At 44.8% G+C, this 17,169-nt stretch overlaps 1 protein-coding gene across 1 annotated transcript in view; it reads left to right on the top strand.

Moving 5' to 3' along the window:
* The window catches only part of DTD1 (D-tyrosyl-tRNA deacylase 1), a 132,570-nt gene that overhangs the window by 78,398 nt on the left and 37,003 nt on the right, over positions 1-17,169 (top strand). The gene's annotated exons all lie outside the window — the stretch shown is intronic.

Here is a 17,169-nt window from a genome sequence, read left to right as displayed (position 1 = left end):
CTGGGCAACTTGGCGAGACCTCATCTCTACAATAAATCAAAAAATAAGCCGGGCATGGTAGCGCACGCCTGTAGTTCCAGCTACTTGGAAGGCTGAGGTAGAAGGATCGCTGGAGCCTAGCAGGTCGAGGCTGCTGTGGTGACCGGGAGCGGCCACTGCACTCCAGTCTGGGCGACAGAGTGAGATTCCAACTCAAAAAAAAAAAAAAGAAGTGAGCCCAGAGTTGCCCATGTTGTGAATGTCAGTACTCCAGTGTTCCCTGCTGCCTGGGGACACGGTAGTGAGACACTGTCCCCTTTCCTCAGCTGGGAAGAAAGATAATTAGGCGTCATGTTTGACAAACAGGAGACTGACTAGTGCAAAGAGACTTAACCCAGCATGTTCCTTGCAGTTGGCCCCTCCACCTCTCCCAGCCCGGTTCCTTCCACTTTGCTGTGGGGCGTTTAGTACCTGCCTACAGAGTGAGGTGAGGGCTCAAGAAAAAGTGTGGGTAACTTCCTGCTCCATACTCTGCACTAAATACACCAAGGCTACTAGTACTCCAGTCTTTTATGTCAGAAAAATGATGTAGAATCTCAAAGGCAGCCTCTGCTGGAGGCAGGGGAAGGGAGGCCTTTACTGGGAACAGGTGCAGCCGGGAAAAGGTGTGGTGGGTCTCGTGCTGTGTGTGAGAAATGATGATATCTTCCCAGAGAGGATATCCCAGTAAAATCCTCATCATACATGGGAGTCCTGCTGGTTAAATTAACAGGCCGCAAATTGCATTTACTCGTAGACATCTAGAAAACCATCCAAAGCATATATGTGACTCTGACTAGATCTTATTAACAAATTTTATTTGAGCAAGAGAGCTTATGCCACAATAGTCTTAAACAGCATGATTAAAGACTGCAGCACTCCCAAGAATGGTCACAGATATGGACGATATGTGAAGAAAAAGCTGTACCTCAGAGCCATCAAGATCAAGTCAAAAACAATTGACATACAATATACGTGCTAAGAAATGTCCCTCAGGTCATGACTAGCATGACAAAAGTCAGGACACAGATACTCAGCAAACATTCTGTAAACACATATGGCAATATGCCACATTTAAGAATTAAAATCAAATTCCACTTCAGTGTTAGCATCAAGCCCTTAGGAGAAACCCCAAACATTCTCCTTTCCCATTTACATATGTCAGAATCTCTTCTTGCTTAGGGCTGGACTGAGCAGCTGGCCACTGACTCCATCAAGTCCTTGCCTGGGAGAAAACAGGGCTAGCATGGAAGGTGTCTTTCACATCTGGGTGCACATCTGCCTTCGGGCTATGAGAATTTCATTTATTGGTAGTTAAATAAAAACAGGGGAAAGCAATGCCGGTCTCTGGAGATCTTATCCTTCCATAAGGAAAACGCTCTGCCTGTTCAAGTTTCACTCAGGAAGATGGAAGGATTTAAGGCTTTGGTGACCGTCACAATCATCTGAGGAATTATTTTCCTTGAAAGTCAAGATAAGATCATTGTGTTTTGCAGACTCCCATTTTGACCACATTTTACGGCTGTTGTGATATTTATACCCATGCCCCATTGTCCTCTGTGTAAAAGGCATGTCTCTGGTCAGGAAGCATCCTTTGAGTTCTCAGGAGGGAGAGGAATGTGTCCCTTTCCTGCCCGAGTACTACCCCGACCTCTTGGAAATGCGTGTCTTTGAGCAAGTCAGGCTGTCTTGGACAGTCTCATCGTGGGTGAAAATGGGGACAAGTAGGGTCTTGCCAAGACCAGGTCAGATGATTTGGTTTCCATGTCTTTGAGGAACTCTGATGGTGCTGGGTTCCCCATCTCTCAGGCTCTACTGTCTGGAGGTGCCTCCTAGACTTGGGGGTCTTGTGGGCGATGGGAACACAAAGGAGTAAGGAAGTTCATGGGAGTGACTGACATATTGCAAGAGTCTAGAAACAGTTACTATGCTTGTAGGTGAACTGTTCTTTTTAAAATTGTTTTTCTAGTAAATCTGTAAAACATTTGCAAATCACATATGGAATTTTACTGTTCTGATAAGCTTTTCTAGGATCTGCTGATATATGTTTTTAGCAATAGTTACATAGTTCAGTTTTGTAATATTAAAATGATCTTAAATTTTTATCAGGGAAAATTTTAAACACATTTACAGTAAGCAGAATAGTCCACCGAACCCCCATGTACCCCGCATCCAGCATCAGTGGATACCCAGTTATGGCTGCTTTGCCAACTCTCCAATACCCAGTATGGCTTTGAAACAAATCTCAGCATTATCATTTCATCTGTACATATTCAGAGATTTGTTTTTAAACCTGTAGATTTACATCCAAAGCCCTTACTTTGCCTTTCTAGCTGCATAACCCATGTGTTAAGTATCCCCTGTGGATAGTGGGGAACCACTGACTTTTTCTGAGCAGAGGAAGGGTGAAGTGGTGAGAACTGCACTTTGTAGACTGGGATTATTAGCTCTCTGCAGGTTGTTTACTGTGGAAAAGTCTAGAAGCGAGGAATGACCGTCCAAGTCTACCCTTCAGTTGTGATGCTATGAGGATGGTTCTCATCCCCTCTCTGCCTCTGTCTCCTCGCCCTTCCAAGAATAGTGTTAGGGATTGAGTCCTGCCATGGCTGAAAGTAATGTCAATTGAGGACTTTTTAGTTAAAAATTTTCTTACATAAGACCCAAGGCCTGAGGACAGTGACTCCAGGGCAGGCTGCCTTGCAGCTCAGTGGTGCCAGGGTTCTGGCGTCTTCTCTGTCATTCTCCTGGCCCCCTCTTGGTTACAAAGTGGCAGTACCCTTAAACCCTCTGCACTTGTGTCCAAGGTAGGCAGGAAGGTTGGGGTTTCCCCTCACTTGTCTTTCTTCTTCCAGTTGGAGGAGTCTTTCCCACCACCCATTCCCTCCCTCCCATCCTCTTGGCAGAGCTGGATCACTGTGCAGGAGGTCTCCAGGGAGTTTGGGAAAGTGAATTTGTGACATTTTCACCCTTTGGAGAGAAATCACAGCAAGAAAGGAAGGGCGTTACATCAAAAGAGCCTCCCATGGGGCTCTGATTTGACACCTGCTTTACATGTGGAAAGAGACCAAGTCTGGAAGAGTTTTCTTGAAGTCACATGTAGGGTGAGGCCAAGCGGGACCTTGAAGCCAGGTCTTCTGGCCTGCATTAGTAGTCTTTTCATCTGTCACTCTGAGTACGTGTGCAGGAGGCCAGGGCAAGGGAACAGAGGCCTAGAAATTGGACAGCAGCAGGAACAGAAAAGCCCATGGACACAGGAGATGTGAGTGAGTCTGGAGCAGGCTACAGTGACTTGGGGAGGGTCGGCTTTGGAGTTTTCACTAATCGGATTTTTGAAGGACAGTGGTGGGGACCTGCCTGGCCAGAAACAGAGGGCTGATCTTTAAGTTCGTGTTGAATCTCTCATATTGAGGTGAGTCCTAGGGGCTCCTCTGAACTCTGGGGGTAGTGCAGAGTCAAGTGAGGAATGTGGGTGATATCTTCCACATTGCTAGGGTTGGGGAGAGACTGAGTCGTCCCGTAGAGGTGGTCCTCAGTGGCCAGAGTAGGAGGAGGAAGAAGCCCAGCTCATGTGGGGACAGCTGTAGAGGCAGACAGGGAACTGGGGAGATGCTGGGTATGGAAGTCCCGTGAGAGAGAGCTTCTAGAAGGACAGCTCCACTCTCTTGCTGTCAGAGGTCGAGGAAGCGAGCATTTGAAAAGTGCCACTGGGCTCGCTGGCCACAGTCAGGGGTGGTCTTTTGTGTACTTGCGTGTATGTGTACACACACATGTATCTTAAGGTTATTTTGAAATCTATCAAGTTGCAAAAGTAGACCAAAGCATCTCACATCTCCCTTGCCCAGATTCCTCAAATGTTCCTGTGAATGATCTTATGTGTCTGTAGCAGTGACCAAAACAAGCAAGTTGCCATTGATGATATACCATTCACCATCTGCAGACCTTCCTCGAATATTGCAGTGGTCCCACTAATATCCCTTTTCTGGTCCAGGATCCAATCCAGAATCCTACACTGCATTTAGGTGTCGTGTCTCCTTAGTTTCCTCCAACCTGGGACAGCTCCTCCATCTTTGTCTTCCGTGATCTCAATACTTCTGAAGACACAGGGCAGTTATTTTGAAGAATGTCCCTCGGTTTGGGTATGTGATGTACCTAGTGTGGCATGTCAGGGCACGTGGTGTTGATGTATCTCTTTATTGGTGATGTTGACCTTGACCACTCACTTAGTCAAGGTAGTGTCGTCTAGGTATCTCCACTCTAAAGTTACTATTTGTTTATTCTTTATTTTCCTTTTCTTTCTTTCTTTTTTTTTTTTTTTTTACCATTTGTTCTTAAAGAGAACGTTCTTAGGTGTGCTTTTTAGGACACAGATAGTTTTTTTTTTAATGGCTTATTATTTGATCATCTCCACTAACCTCTGTATGTATATATATATATATATATATATATATTTTTTTTTTTTTTTTCCTTTGTTTTTAGAAAGCAGGATTTATTGAGAAGACAGAAAAGCTCCCACAGTGGGAGGGGACCCGAGGAGGTTGCCCTGTTGATATACTTTAAAAAGTAATATGCATTGGTTAGAAGATTCAAACTGAAGAATTATTTTAAAAAATTCTCCTTCTCATATATCTTCCAGAAACTTTTATTGTACCAATAGCAGTGACCTTTTGACATGGTTCAGTAGAGTGGTGGAGGCGCACCGGACCTGAATGTGTGGTGACAGAATCCCTGCCAGTGCCCCCACAAACAGCAACTCTCTGGGGCTCAGGTCAGGGCTGCAGTGGACTGACACGTGAGCGGAAGATGAGGGGAAAGTGAAGACGTAGACTGAAGTTCCAAGAGCTCAAAGGTGAAGGGAAGGCCCAGAGCCAGGGAGACCCTAGGAGGAGGGAAGGTTTTTCATAGGACAGGATTGTATGGAGACTGGCTGTAAAGTCACTTTATGGACAAAGCATGACACTGACAAAAGGTGTCATCAAAGGAATGCCTAGTGCTACGAGGTGAAGAATCTACTGTTTTCCCATAGTGTTTTCTGGAACATTCTTTGCAATGGTTAGCACATCACTAAAGCACAAGATAATTGATTGTTTTTTCATTCATTACAAAATGATAATGTGCTGGTTTCTTTCATTAAGGATCTTGAGCCCCAGAGAGTTGCTGTTTATGGGGGACACTGGCAGGGGTTCTGTTCCAAATATTCAGGGCAGAGCTTTGGAGCCCCTGCCTGATGCCTTGCACACGAACACAGTATTGTTCACAGGTGTGTGCCCTGGAGCGCAGAGACACAGGCAGCTAGTAGGTAGTAAGTTTTACAGGTAGAGAGAGAACATGTCATCTAATAAACTTGGTTTAATGAAATTCCTGATAAAGGAGATGAATTAACAAATACCTGATGAGGGGCATATAGCAAATATCTTTAAAATATATATTTATATATAACCCAAATGGTCTAAATAGGTTAGTTCCTAATGATTAATTATGTCCTTTGCTAACCTTGGCAATATTGTTTGAACTTTTTAGGTCTTTTTAGTGATAGAATTGTTCCTTTCCTTCCTAATGTGCGACCTGCTAGGCAGGTGGAAGCAATAGCTTGGGCGCAGGGGGCAAGAGGAAGAGACCTGGTTCTGTTGCTCTGTGTGAGCTGATTGCACTCAGGCGGGGTGTGTGTGTGTGTGTGTGTGTGTGTGTGTGTGTGTCTGTCTGGCCTTGTGTCTGTGGGAGCAGTCAGGATGGAGCAGCATAGGACACTGGCCTACCACAGACTCATCACCTAGGGACTAGTGTGACTGTCCCAGGGTCTGGTTTTAGTAGGCCTTCAGGAAATGGTAACTGACTGAGTGAATGTTCTGTGCGCTTGCTTTTAAAGAATTGCTGAAGAATTTTTTAAGCCTTTCAGATTACTGATTTGTCCATCTGCCAGATAAGATGCATAAAGTAAATGGAGATTCAGAACAGAAACAGCACTCATTCCTGGTGGATTTAAAGCATCATTTAGAGTTGTTCATTTTGCATAGAGCTCATATACAGTGCGGTGTCTGAGGTCCATTTTAAAATCATGCTATGTAACCTTATCATTGTTGATAGGGGAATTTCTCTACAATCACTGTAATCTGTTGCATAATAAGTGTTTGCCAAACCTTCTTCCTGTTCATGTCCATTTCAGACTAAGCATCTATTTGTATGTCCTTCAACTCGTATCAAAGACATGAGGCAGAAGCATTGAAAGGAGAGACACTTTCCCTGGTCCTTTGAGCCAAGACAGCGGGAAGAGCTGATAATCCTTTCAAAGCAAGAAGGGTTTGGGTTTCTGTTCTAGAGTCTCTGAAGCCTCCACAGCTGTATCTAGTGCTGCCTCCCTTCCCCTTCCCCCCATCCCTGTCACAAGCTCCCCTGCCTCAATTTTAATTTTCTTGGCAATTGAACCCTTCAGTTGGGTGCTATTAGTTATCTCCTTGGTTTAAATTTCCTTTTATTCTCATTTCCCAGACTGAGCAGTTGTGAAGTCCAAAATGAATTGGAGAAGTTGGCTAGTTTAGCATGTGATATAGAATAAATATCCAGATTAGAGGCACACTGGAAAAGCCAAGCTGGAGTCAATATTAGGAATGATGGAGACATTGACTTCCTGCAGGTTGGGTTTAGCTCTTCAGTGATCTGACAGGTGTTGTAGCCACCAGCACAGGTGACTAGGAATAGGTCGGTCTTCGATGTCTGTCAGTGCTTGAAGCTGGACTGCTGAAGAGAATGTGCTTGTCATTAGATCACAAAGGCATCACTAATTCTGATGATTCGTGTCTGGAATGAGGCAGAAAAGGACATCTTCTATAAAGATTTTAATGGAATGGGAAAACCAATGTTCTCTATAACAGACATCTTTGCCATATTCCTACGGTTTTCCTTCTAGTCCATCAAGCTTCCTATCTCACGGGACCAGTTTTTTTCCTGGGACCATTTGACTGACCCCCCTGGACCAGCCCTCTGGCCATGCTGCAGCAGTGCTGATTCAGGGGCTTCCTCTTACTGGCTCCTGGGAGTCCTGCTTTCTGGATCATCTCCCTTCATTCATCTTTCTTGGGAGTTTTAAAAATTTGTCTTAAAGTCTATCTTCAAGTAGTTTCTCCCCAGAAAAATATTCAGAAAGTAAACTTCCTGTTTTATAAATCTGGAAATGTCTATATAGTCCTTATACTTGATTTAGTTTGAATAGACATTGAATTCTAGGTTCAAAATCCTTTTCTTTGGAATTCTGAAGGCCTCGGTTCTGTGACTGGTGTTTCTGTGCGGACGTTGACTGGTCACATTCTCATCCCTTACCTGGGAGCCTTACTTTTGTTTCTGGGTCTTGTGGAGACCTGTCATGTTCTTTGTGTCCTTGAATTCTATGACGATATATCCAGTTTTCATCCCGTTTAATAATCTAGGGTTTCTTAAATCTGAATTCTCTTGCCTTTCTTTAGCTCGGGGATGTGTCCTTCCTCCTGTGTTATTACTATTACTACTGTTTTCTCACCTCCATTTAGTTTTCTGCTCTCTCTTTCTGGAAGGTCCAGAGGCCAGTTGACAATCCTTCCAGGTTTGCCCTTTGTTTTGAACTTTCTGAGTATGTTCTGTTCTTTTCTGTTTGTTTTTCTACCCCCCAACCTTTCTACCAGATTTTTAATTTTGACAAGCACATTTTTAACATGCTTGAACTCTTTTTAAATTCTAATTACTGCTTTTTCATAGCAGCCATTTTTGTTTTTGTTTTCTTTTTTTTTTTTTAGGGGTATTATATCTTCTTGATGCCTCTAAAGATACCAATTGGAATTTTAAAATATTCTTTTCTTTTTTTAAATTTTTATTTTAAAGATGTGGGGTACAGTTCAGGATTTGGTATATAAATGGTCATTGTATAGGTAAAGTTTAGGCATCCCATTGGTCTTCATTTAAATGGTCTTTTCGATTTGCAAAAGTGTCTCTGCTCAGAGTCAGTTGTTCTGTTCTTTCTACTTGAATTTTTTTTCTTTTTTTTTTGAGTTGCAATCTCACTCTGTCGCCAGACTGGAGTGCAGTGGCCGCTCCTGGCCACCGCAACCTTGCCTGCTGGGCTCCGGCGATCCTTCCGCCTTAGCCTTCCGAGTAGCCGGAATTACAGGCGCGCGCTACCACGCCCAGCTGATTTTTTGATTTATTGTAGAGGTGAGGTCTCGCTGCCCAGGCGGGTCTCAAACCCGCAGGCTCAGGCAATCCACTCACCTCAGCCTCCCAAAGGCACGGGATTACAGGCTGAGCCACTGAGCCTGGCTGAATTTTTTTTCTTTCCAGCTGTAGGTGCTCCTTCCAATATCTGGGTGTCTTTGGTTGTCTGTCCATACTTCAGAGCGCTGGCCAGAGCAGGTTAACCCAGGTGATGGGTCATTTTACAGATGGGTCATTTTGGTCTCCAGTGGGCCTCTCCCCTGAACAGGAGGACAGTTGGGCACTCAGCCTGTGTGGGTATGTGGGCAGGGACCTCAGAAAAACAGTGCAGGAGCTCCAGGTGACTCAGACTCATAGCGGCCCATGCAAGGGGTGGAAAAAAGGATACTTAACCAAGGGCAAGGATGAGAGTTGTCTAGTCCTGTGAAATAAACTGAGACTGAAATCCTAAGAACAGGCTTGTTGCTGCTGTTGTTTGTTTTCACAAGTTATCTCTAGAGCAGTGGTTGTCAATCATCTTGTATCTTGTATCTCAGGGCGTTTGATAATGTCTGGAGACAAATGAGGGCCGGGGAAGTGCCACTGGCTTAGTGTGGGTGGAGACCAGGGAGGTGTGCATCCTTAAATGCACAGGACAGCCCCCATGTCAGGGAAGCATTGTGCTCTAAATGTCGGTAGAGCTGAGGTGGAGAAACCCCACCACAGAGGAAGGTGAGTAAGGGGAGGGCAGGCCTCTTTCTTAGGGGTGGGGGCAGGAGGTCAGGAAGCATGTCCAGAAGGATATCAGTTCCTACTGTGCTTGTTCACTCCGTTGAGGGGGGAGTCTTGGGAACTACGTAAGTGTCCATCTCGGAGCACATTTTAAGGGCGATTGTCTAGACCTGTACTGTCCAGTACAATGGCCATTGGCCACAAGGGGCTATTTAAATGAACTAATATGAAATAAAATTGCAAATAAATTGAGTTGCACTAGCCACATATCTAGTGTTCAACAGCCACATGTGACTACTCTCTTGGTCAGTGTAGAGACAGGACATTTCCATTGCAGGTAATTCTGCTGGACAGAGCTGGTTTAGACAGTATTGGCGATGTTTTAAGGAATTTGAAGACCATAAAGAGTGTTGATATGTTTAAAAATTAAGTTTTGTATTTCAAGATATCAGGGAATGAGGAGAATTTGAAACACATTACCAATTGGCCCCACAAATTCAGAATTTTGACAGATTGATTAATCTGAGTTAATCACCATCCTCATGCATAGACACACATGCATAATGCACCCTCCAACACAGAAACCGTGGCACACCCACAGCGACTCCTGCCCCCACACAGTCCTTTCTTCACAGTTGACTCATGGTTACTATATGAAGGAGGATGGAACTCAAGTTGGGGGACAGTGAGAGCAGCCTTGGGTGTTATCCAGCAGGAACAACAGGAAGATCCATGTTAAAGATGTCCCACACAGAGGCCAAGGGTGCTGCTGAGGTGAGAACCTCTGTCTCTTTTGGATCTATGATGTCTTGTGGATTGGATGGGGACCTACTGCCACATCCAGGCATCCTGTGCTAGGCTGTGGGTGTCCATGTGGTAGTGCCATCTCTCCAATACAGGTCACAGAATGCATTCAGGTGCCAGAAGAATGTCAAATTTTGCACCTCAGACAAAGGAAGTGAAGTCAAGGCTTGTGTTAACATTCATGGGAAGTGATACATTCGTTGCGCAAGTGCTGCTTCACTGGGGGATAGACATGGGAATGAGCGAGTCAGGACCGTGATAACTTCCAGCGGTGAGTGTTCCAGTGCCTTCCCAAAAGGATAGTGAAGAGTCTGAGCACTTTCGTGACACAATGATGAGCTCGAACGTTGATGTCTCAGTGGAAAGGAAGTGGTTCCACTGAGTCTCCTGTGTGAAGAGATCTGCTTTGTGTGAGAATGACCAAACCTAAGACAAGGGTACTTGACCTTCACCTCCCTCACAGAGAGGCGAGCATCTGCCATAGGTAGGCCTTCCTGGAGAAGACGTGACACTGTCCCCTTTGTAGACTCTAAAAGAACTCAAGAGAATGGAGTGTGGAGATGATAGGGGCAGAGTACTCAAGGACAGAAACATTATTGGAATCTTAACTGTGTTCTAGAAATGGAAGGTTTTGCTCTTGTAGGCCAATGTATTCTCAGCTCATTTGCTGTTTTTTAGCCTGTGTCCTGAAGACAAAGCCCTTGGGACCTTTTAGTACGTTCTGTTTTCTCCTTGGCTGCATTGTGGAAGCCATGACTGATTGCGCCTTCTGCTGGGACTCTGCTGGAAAGGGAGATTGTCTGAATGTAGGTGATTTTCTTAGTTCTCTTTTTTCTGAGATTTGGATAAAGAGGATAAATGATAAGTGCACTGCTATCAGCAGTTGTGGTTTGATGCTGAAGCTTTAGCAGTTCTTGGATCAGTGTGGGAAACGCTAGAGTCATTACTGGCCAGCGGGTTTAGAACGCTTTCTCTGTGTCAGGGGCAAAACCAAGGCATGGTGCTTGCAGAGGTAGGCATTGCTGACCTTACCCTGTATCTGGGGTACCAGCTTTGCCTTCCCTCACAGCTATTTATCTGGGGCATTGCTTTCTTTTAGCACCTGGGAAGAGCTCTTCATGGAGAGTATCACTGCAGTTGGAAGGCATAAATCAATAAACATAAAATCTCTTTGCTGTTGTTTTATATTTTCTTCTTGTGGTAATGTCTTTTGGAATAGGGCCATCTTCTTTTAACTTGCTGTCACACAGGTAACCTGTGAGGTGGGCAGGATCGCTCCCAAGTGTGGGCAATTCGGGGCTTCAAGGTTGACTTTGGAAAAGAAAAAGGCTCACTGGGCCTCCTTTATGGGTGGAGAACCCACTACCTTCAAAAGTGAGATTAATTGCTTTGACAATGATGTAGGAAGTTGCCTCCAAGAAGCTGGATTAACAAACTAATCTCTTGAAGAAGTAACACAGAAAATGACCTTTCACTTGTGTTCTCTGAGGCAGCTCAAGTGGAGTTTATTTCTAGGCAGAAAAACATTTTGGGTGAATTATACCCGAGGACGTAGCGTAATAACTCGGTGCTCTGTAATTAGCCCTGTCCTGGTATTTAAGCATCTGAAAGGAAGTGCTGCTGTTGTAATTGACTTATTTTTAATCCCGTTAGTGGTGCATTTACATATTTTAATTGAATGTTTCGGAATTCAGCAGGTGAAGAGTTTCTGAGTGTTAGTGTTATCCATCAGGTGTGCCCCGTGGAGACCCGTGTGCTAAGCGGGCTGAGGAGTGGTGTGGGAGGAGCCAGGCCCTGGGTGGCCTCACATGTACCTTTTCCCCCTGCAGCTTGCCATTCCTCACCCAGTGCTCATCACTTGTGAGCAGTTAATGTCTTCATGAATGAGAGGAAACTTCTGTTTCCTGAGCTCCCTTGGACAACATCAGGATTTCAGTTTTCAGAAAGAGAGCTTTGTTGGGTAAATAAAGCATATGGTCATCGGTGAGGGGAAAACCAGAGACCTGCTTGGTCTCCATGTTTTTCCAGTGTAAACAATCTCGTTAGCTGTTTAAAACCACACACAGTTGTTGTCTAAGGAAAAAACTCTGGAATGCATTAGAGTAGATGGTATCTTGGGGGCTCTGTGTCTGAACTAATCTCACTTGCTCTCTCATATGTGCATCTGGTCTCAGCAGATACCCCGAGCTATGGCGGTGGATGTCTTAGTGCAATCCAGCGGCACCAGGACTCTAGAGGGAGCAGCCCTGGTTGCTTGAAAGGGTGAATGGCCCTCTTGGAGTACAATTGGTGGCTGCTCACAAGAAAGACTCATGGGGCACTGTGCCCAAGAGACTTATTGTCCACTGTTGAGCGCGGGTCTTAGAGCTGGCTCTTTTCTTTCTGAACAAGTGGACTTAGCCATAGAAGATCTTACAATACATGACAACACACACGCACGTGTTTTTATGCTGCCTTCCTTTCAGATCAGCAAAGGAGCAGAAGAGAGGGGACCAGGCCCAGCTGTGGTTCTTGGGCAGTTGGTGTCCAGCCAGTGGTAGGACAGAACCTTCCTGTGGGTTCTGGGCCCAGGATACAGCCGCAGTACCTGTCCCAGAGGCCCATAGGCCTCCCAGGACTGAGACCTGCCTTGTGGTATGCCTGGGTGAGAGTATACTTTGAGGGGCACCTTTAGAGACCCAGCTGGTGTGGCCGACTCTCTTCGTGAGTGGGCAGGACTTGGGGGTTTTTGGCTCAGGCACATGAGGGTGGTCAGGAGGTTGGAAATGTGCCTGGTCCTGATTGAGACATGCTTGGGTATAAAGTATACACTGGATTTTGAAGATTTAGTTTGTGAAGAAAGTAAAATAGCTCATTGCTAATTTTTATATATGATATTATGAGAATTAATTTTACCTTTTCTTTTTATACTCTTAATGTGCTTAATAGAAAATTAAAAATTCCCCAAGTGGCTTTTAATTTGTGGCTTGTGTTATATTTCTATTGGACAATATTGGTCTAAGACTTATGGACTGTAAAAACTGTTATCAAGGGCAGTTTGGTGAGCAAAGAAAGTATTTCTTGATACAGAGCCCTGTTTGTTGGCCTCTAGGCCTCAATAAAAGGAGATGTTCTCTAGGGAGTCTTAAGAAAATTACAGTAAAAACAAGGAAGGAGAGAGAGAGAGAGAGAGAGAGAGAGAGAGAGAGAGAGAGAGAGAACACATGTATAGATACATGCAAATTGCCCAGGACTTTGAGATTAAAATGACTCAAATCTTAATTGTAAACTGAACTTCTTTTGCTTGACATCTTTTTCTACACATCTCATTAGAGTGTATTACAAAAAAACCATATGAGAATTAATTGATGTAGTAAAGTGCTTTGATCTCAAGAGAGCAAGAAAGTTCATTTACTATTGAAACAAGAATTTTGTTTAAACAAAAAAGTTTTTATATACAGGGAGGTGATTTTACTGGTGGTTGGCTTATTGGTTACTCATTTTAAAAAGAGGAGTATGGTTCATGATTTTTTCTCAAGTGATATTATTTGTTTATTTTAAAAGTGGTTCTTTGTGTCTTCTTTGATTTATGGGTAATTTTATGTTATTGTTAGGGTAAATTGAGTGTGTAGATTCCTGCCTACAGGGAGAGGTTAGACAGGAAATAGTGTTTTTCATATTAATGATCAAATTATAATTTTTAAAAAGTTAAAACTCAATTTTCACACAAATGTTTATTGAGCAGAGACAGGAGACTGATCTAACTTGTTCATGAGGAACCAGCAGATGGTAGTGGGTTGATTCGGGCAGAGAGACGGGCAGGCAGTGCTAGCGAGTGTTACTTCGCGTGAGGTTGCTGGGGTGCATATACCTGGGCTAATGACCATCAAACTGTCGTCCCTGGGCTTTCTGTGTCCATGGAAGTCAGTCTCTGGTGCTCAGTCTTCTCATATCTAACTGGTTTGGGCCTGGGCCCTGATCATTTAGTGAACCATAAGTCACCCCAAGTCATATTCTGAGGGCCAGGCTGGGCTTGGTAGGCTGACTCCAGGACAGCACTCGGCAGCCCTCTGTGTCTTCCCAATCTTGGCTACTGTGTGCTAATGGAACAGTCCCATTTGATCTTTTGCATTGTTTGTGCTTTCCCAGGACCTTCCCTACTCTTGTAAACCCTAAGGGGACTTCAGAATATTTTAGCCCTGTCTTCCCATCCCTCTGTCCTCTCCGCCTTCTCCCCCACCCTTCCAAACCCTCCTGCAGTCTTCATCTTACCGACTAAGCCTGAATGTCCCAGGAGAGTTGAGGAAGACCATGAAATGCCTGGTGAGAGCCCTGCTTCTCGAACTGTCTGTGGGGAAGGGCCTGGCTTTTTATAGTTATTTTTGATATTTTTTTGTGAGTGAATGTTTTGGTTTTTAATATCCAGTCCATGGGGATGCAGTACAATAAAAATGCACAGCAATGTCAGATTGCTTTAAAGATTTCTAAACACTCTCACTAACCTCCTCACAGACCTGCTTGGGGCAGGCAGTGATCTGTTGCCATTTCCTTGAGTGGCACTGGCTTAGAGGGCAGCCTTTCCAGCACTGCTGTCAGGGTAGAGATGCAGGGCCTTCCCACCCATCCCCCATGGTGGCACCAGGTGTGGCTGTGGCATAGCACCACCTTCTATAGTCTCCATCAGTCCTGGATGCTGCTCAAATACCAGGATTTCGCATTAAGTGAAAGTGAGGGGTTTTCAGTGCAAATAGAGCTTCGAGACTAGACCTCCACCTCCCCTCACAGGACCGCCATGGCCACGCCCTTCTCTGGAGCTCCTGGGCTGCCCCTGCTGCCTCCAGGGAGACAGTGCTCGCTTCCATGCTCTGCAAGGAACACTGATGTAAGAGTGGGCAAACCAGAACATGGGGTCACCCTAATTATGAAGGTCAGTTTGGGTTATTCATCGTAAAACCAGCAATTTTGATAGAACTGAGATGTTAGGTACCATGTCATATACTGAGAAATTTTTCTATAAAAAGTGTGTGAATTCAGTTTTATGAAATGAATCCTTTCCAAGATCATTTCATAAAAGATAGAACTTTTGAAAAAATTAAAAATGGCATTATACTTTTGGAATCTCTTAAACTTTCTGTAACTTTTTTTATAGACAGTATTCGAAGGTAAATAGTGAAGACACTTATTTTGTTAAGAATTCATGTAGAACATATGCTACTTATTTAAAATTATCTTAGATACTAATAAGTTTCACTCAAATCTTTGGTAATCAGTCAGTTTATTATTATGACTGGCATTTCTTAATACAATTATACTACATGAGAAAAACAAACATGGTAAAAAAAGAAAAAAATTGAGTAAGAGTTATTAGCCAGTAAAGTAAAAGGAAAAATAAAAGTGTATCACATGAAATAGAATTTTCCTGAATATGATAAAGCTTTATACAATGTAAAACAAAAAGTCAATACTTTAATTATTTTAAAGTCTATCAACCTTAAGAATGACTGCATGATAGAAACCCTCCTGTAGCCAAGAATACTGTAGGAAAAGATTTACTGCACTGAGTTTCAGACAGCAGTCCTTAAATGCAAGTGGCTGAGGGTGGCTGTTACCAATGTGATTGGACAGTGACATGCCTCTGGGCCTGGAAAGTGGTGGCACCGAAGCCACATGCCCCAGCGTAGGTGAGGAAGGGGCTCCCAGGGCCAAGTCATGGACCTGTTTTCTCTGTGTTCTCTCCTTCAGTCATTTGAGGGTTAAGAAGGATGGGCAGACAGTTTTTACCTTGTTGGGTGCTGGATATTTTTGTGTTCGTATAAACATTCTTGATTTTTAGTTAAGTTACTAGAGATCAGTTTTCTGCTTGTGGGTCTGGTTTTTGTGATTTATTGGGTGCATTGGAGCAGACTCCTCTCTCCCGCTGAGGCGAGACCCTTCTGAACACCCTGTCCCCACTGTGTGTAGTATGAAGAACAAGCCCCACTCCCAGCCCCGTGGAGCACTGGCACTGTGGGCCGTCAACCTCTGAGTGGTTCTTTTCCTGGTTGTGGCCAGTTCCTCACCTCCCCCCCAACCCACACACACATTTTGTGGCTTATCAGCACTCGACTGAATGCTCAGGGCACCTTCTGCCACCTCGAGCCTGCCCCTCCAGTGTTGTCTCCAGTATCTTGACCTGAGACCCCAAGCTGCTGTGGCCTCCTGGACTTTCTGCACTCCTCTACACAGAGTGAGACTCCAACTCAAAAAAAAAAGAAAGCAACATCTTGACCATGGAGACACATGCCATGAACTTAGGTCATTCCTCTCTCACAGCACTAATGGGCTCACTGGGTCTGCCTGGGTCCCCAGTGGAAAGAAAACCCCCTAAATGCACGTATTTGAGATCCTCAGGCTTACTGGATTCTTGTCTCCAGTGGCTTGTGCTCCATCTCAGTGTAAAGCAGTCCTTGGGGCCTCTTCTATCTTCAGCCCACCTCTCACGTAGATCTCCCTCCTGGCTGCACCATGTGAGGCACCAATTTCAGCAGAGGAGTCTGGCAAGGTGCCTGCACTTTGACTGCCTCTAACTCCCTCTGTCATGGGATTACCACTGCAACCTGTTCTCTTTCTCTCCCCCATCCTTGGATTTCTCTTTTTCCAACCATCATCTATTCCTTCTGCCTTGGCTAGAAGGCACTGCTTGAGAGCTTCTCCCAGGGCTGGCCATAGTTTCTGCTGCCCCTCTGGTGGCCTCCTGCCGAGGCTGGACCTCTGGTCATCCTGTGCAGAGGTCGCTCTTTGGAAGATGGCTTTTTTGTGCTCCTCTGCCAACTGTTCTTTCTTCCCAGTGCGTGTCCTCTTGGCATTTCAGGAGCTGTTTCATGTGGTGTCTGACTTTGTAGGTGTGTGCCTAATGACAGTAAAGAAGCCGTATTTTTAGACAGCTGCTTTCTTCCCCAGATGTTTTTGCTCCTTCAGAAGTGGCCTCTTGTTGAAGTCTTCCTAGGGCTCTGTGCATGACTGAGGACTCGACTCTCCAGTTGGATGGGATGAGCCAGCCCAGCAGCCTGTCCTGCTTTTCTTAGAAACATTTTCTCTAGAAGGGCCTGGCAGGATCACAGTGGCTGCAGGTTTGTGTGTTGGTTGAGCTGCTCCATGTTCTGGTTCAGAGAGGTCCCGGGTGCAAGACTAAGGATTGGGAGGGTCCTTAACTGGGTTCACATCCACATCTTCATCACCTGATCACATTTCCTGTTCCTCCTCCGTCCAAGCCTTATGCTGGTTCACCAGCACTGGTCCTCCCTGGACATTCTTTTACTTATCTGTGGCCCTTTATTCATAATTATTCTCTAGATTGAGGTTTCTCCTTGCTAACATAGGTTAACCCCATTAAAAAAATACTTAATTTAGCCGGGCTCGGTGGCTCAGCCTGTAATCCCACGCCTTTGGGAGGCTGAGGTGAATGGATTGCTTGAGCCCACGGGTTCGAGACCCACCTGGGCA

The sequence above is a fragment of the Carlito syrichta genome, unplaced genomic scaffold (assembly GCF_000164805.1).
Source record: "Carlito syrichta isolate Samal-C Ts95f unplaced genomic scaffold, Tarsius_syrichta-2.0.1 Scaffold306685, whole genome shotgun sequence".
NCBI classification, from domain to species: Eukaryota; Metazoa; Chordata; class Mammalia; order Primates; family Tarsiidae; genus Carlito; species Carlito syrichta.
This window is presented reverse-complemented; position numbering and strand designations above follow the sequence as displayed.